We start from the raw sequence: 4,073 nt of genomic DNA, 5'->3' as shown, positions 1-4,073 counted from the left end.
GAATCATACATGCGACGCAGGTACACATAGAAACACATATTCAAACAGTCGATCAGGACTTCATCTAGGAAACAATTGTTCAAGGAGGTGTACATTTCTCTTTTACAAGTCAAGAAAATGAAGTTTAACTCTTTTAGAAAATCATTTGCCACTTCGATATGATTTAAGCAAATTAAACCATCAATGTAGTTACAATTATTACAAGTAAGCATGCTTTTGGGTCCTATACCACCCGAACATAGGCATAATAGTAGCTACGCACGGACTCTCGTCACCTCGTGCGTACGTAGCCCCCACAAATAGCAGCACATATGTTCAATTAATTCACCTATGGGGACAATTCCCTCTTACAAGGTTAGAAAGGAGACTCACCTCGCTCCGAAGTTCCATAACCGGCAATCCACGCCCTACCGAAGACTCAAATCGATGCAAAATGCTCCAACACTAGCCAATAATTACGTAAATCCATTAATATGAGATCAACAACTCATTATAATCCAATTTATAACAAATTCCTAACCCCGATCGAAAAGTTGACAAAATCGCCCTCGGGCCCACGTGCCCGGATTCCGAAATTTTTCGAAGAAAAAGTTTACCCATGACCTCACGAACTCAAATATATAATTTACTCTCAATTTCATGACCAAAATTGTGGTCAATCCCATGAATACAACTTTTTCTAGGTTTTCCCTCAGACCCCAAGTTTTTCACTAATTTACATGCTAAAATCCATATATAATCAATATATTCAACTCAGGATAGGTGGGGTTAGCTTACCTTGTCGTTGATGATGAAAAATCCCCACTTGAAGCTCTCCAAAGTTGCCTACACCAAATGAAAATGGAAGAAAAATGACCATCTCCCGATTTTAAAAGAACACACTGCCTCCAGTCTTTCCGCACCTGCGGTGCACAAGCCACACCTGCGGTAATCGCTTCTGCGGCTCACGTGCCGCTTCTGCGGTCTCAGGCTCAGGGCCTACAACTGCTTCTGCGGTCAGTCCCACGCTTCTGCGCTTGCGCAGATGCGACAAAAGCCCCACATCTGCGGTCCTTCCTTTGGCTGCCCATTCCGCACCTGCGACCCCCAGGTCGCTTCTGCGGCTCCGCACCTGCGGCCACACCCTCGCAGGTGCGGTTACACCAGATACCAGCTGTTGAGATCCTTCCTCAAGTTTCCAAATTTGATCCGTTAACCATCCGGAATCCACCCGAGGCCCCCGGAACCCCGTCCAATCACACCATCTAGTCCCAAAACACATTACGGACTTGCTCGAGGCCTCAAATCATATCAAACAACGCTAAAATTACGAATCACAACCCAAATCAGACTTGATGAACTTGCGAAATTCAAACTTCGACATTCGATGCCGAAACCTATCAAATCACATCCGATTGACCTCAAATTTTGCACACAAGTCATATTCGACATTACGGACCTACTCCAACTTCCGAAATTAGAATCCGACCCCGATATCAAAAAGTCCACTTCCAGTCAAACTTCTCAAAACCTTCAAACTTCTATCTTTAGCCAAATGACTCCAAAATGACCCACGGACCTCCGAATTCACTTCCGATCGTGCTCCCAACACCAGAATCACCATACGGAGCTATTCCCAGACTCGGAATCCCAAACGGACATTGATAACACTGAAATGCACCTCAACCCAAACTTATGAAATTCTTCCAAAAATGCTAACTTCCACAATAGGTGCCAAAACGTTCCCGGGTCTCCCAAAACCCGTTCCAGGCATACGCCCAAGTCCGAAATCATCATACGAACTTGATGGAACCTTCGAATCCCGATTCCGAGGTCGTTTACTTAAAAATCCAATCTTAGTCAATTCTTTCAACTTTAAGCTTCCGAAATGAGAATTCTTTTTCCACATCAACTTTGAACTTCCCGGAAATCAATTCCGACCATGCGTACAAGTCATAATACCTGAAATGAAGCTGCTCCTGGCCTCAATCTGCTGAACAACGCGCAAGAGCTCAAAACGACCGGTCGGGTCGTTACATTCTCTCCCACTTAAACATACGTTCGTCCTCGAACGTGCTAAGGACTGCGCTGGAGTTATTGAAATCACAGTTAAACACCTTGTGCACCTACCCATGCCACAACAATTCAATTGATCACATTAGCTTGAGCAATTCCGAAGATATTCTCTTTTATACAAACAAATGAGACTTAGAGCTTAGTTTCAACATCCGAAATTCTCAGCCATGCCTGCTTTCAACATATGAACACCGTATCAATCACCACATGATGCACCGATACAAGATTACATTCCTTTGCTGAATTCACACTATGCACTACGTCATTCACGGGACCATAATAACATTCCCTGGCCATAATAGCCGACTTTCCCCAAATCTGATGCTCACAATGCACCTCATGATACATTTAAGTCTTGTTCCAACTCTTTCAATACTGCCACGACGGAAGAGACACGTAGAGATTCATAACCAATTGACGGGTCAACAAATCATTAAGGCTTCACTCCTGACAAGGACATTACCTCATTTTGAGCCAAATAATGATCTTTGCTCTTTAATATACTTCATACAATCCGATTGAACTGATCCTAGATCCAATAACCTTGTCTCACCCAGTACGAACTGCTCAGGCAACAAGTCACCCCTGACATGACTAGAAGTCTCACATGATGCCGCAACGTGCCAATAGGCTACCAACTTAAACGTGATACATAAGAAAATGAACTCTGGAAGGGACTACTCAAATCACGCAACTAATATGAATTTTCCTCAGAAAATGGGGAAAAAACACACAGAATAGAATATAAGGGACCATAATTATCATTACACTGTTGCGGCGTGCAACCCGATCCAAACAACATACCCATGGCGGCGTGCCACCCGATCCACACATAAGATTCACATAAGGAGATACATATCGAGCTAAATTGCTCATTACAACAACATACCGAATATCGGTCACAAGCACACTAAGTGCATAATACCATCCCTGAGGGGACATATAGCGCCATAAGCTAACAAACTCAAGCACAACTGAGGTGCGATATATGTTCTGAAACTAAAGAGCCATACTGCTCACATAACACCATCGCTACGCGGAACCTCAACACATAAGAAATTACCAAGCCGTTTCGCAACTCACACGGCACAAAATAGCATTATATGAAATAGCCAACGATGAATTAACATCCAACGTCCGAATACTCCTCCATAAGGAGAGCTATGCTGAAATGAACATATTCGGTCTGATATAGAGCCCATATTCATATATAAATCCATCCACAGACCTCAAGCCGATTCTGATCGTACCGAACTAGGCCAATAATCCTTTCTGGGTCCATAATAACCCCTTCCTCCCATAACACACAAGAATAACCATCATAACTGAAGAAATCCTCCACGGTCCACAACCCAATAAACCGAGTGCCCTCCAGGCATAAATTCTCAAATCAACCATATCACCACAATCTTCATACTTGGTTTCATTCTCCAATCAATCAAGTGACTACATGCCACACTTATACAATCTTCCCGTGGGACACGCTCCCACGATCTTCCGTAACAGATAATAAGCCTGCACATCCATGCCACCGTCCGCACTAATGCTGAAAAGCGATCAAAATCCATAACCAGGATGCAAAGCCTCTCTCACAAAACACCGATCCCAGGTGACGCTGAAGACAATGCCATCTTACTCTAATCATTCAAAAAACCCTTTCATGCTCATCCCAGCTCGTGATGTCAACACCAAACCGCAACCTTGATCCTCACTTTCAAATTTCATGCCGCTCACTGCACCTAACAAGCCAGCATGCGATTGTACAAGAATTCCACCACCACTCCTGAACCACTAATCATGGTAAACACTCCCTCACATGGAAGCTTTTTACTTAACTCATTCCAAGAGAACCATAGCAACACACGAGCGAATTCTCACAATCGTAGAAGATGCAATTCTTCAAGTAGTGGCCTAAGCCACCGATATGCCAATTCAATCATGGCTAACCAATCCAACCTTTTCCAATTTTTCCTTAATTGCCTTATAATAATAATAACTTCATTCAACACGTAATGCAC

This window comes from Nicotiana attenuata, chromosome 6 (assembly GCF_001879085.1).
Source record: "Nicotiana attenuata strain UT chromosome 6, NIATTr2, whole genome shotgun sequence".
In the NCBI taxonomy this organism is placed as follows: Eukaryota; Viridiplantae; Streptophyta; class Magnoliopsida; order Solanales; family Solanaceae; genus Nicotiana; species Nicotiana attenuata.
This window is presented reverse-complemented; position numbering follows the sequence as displayed.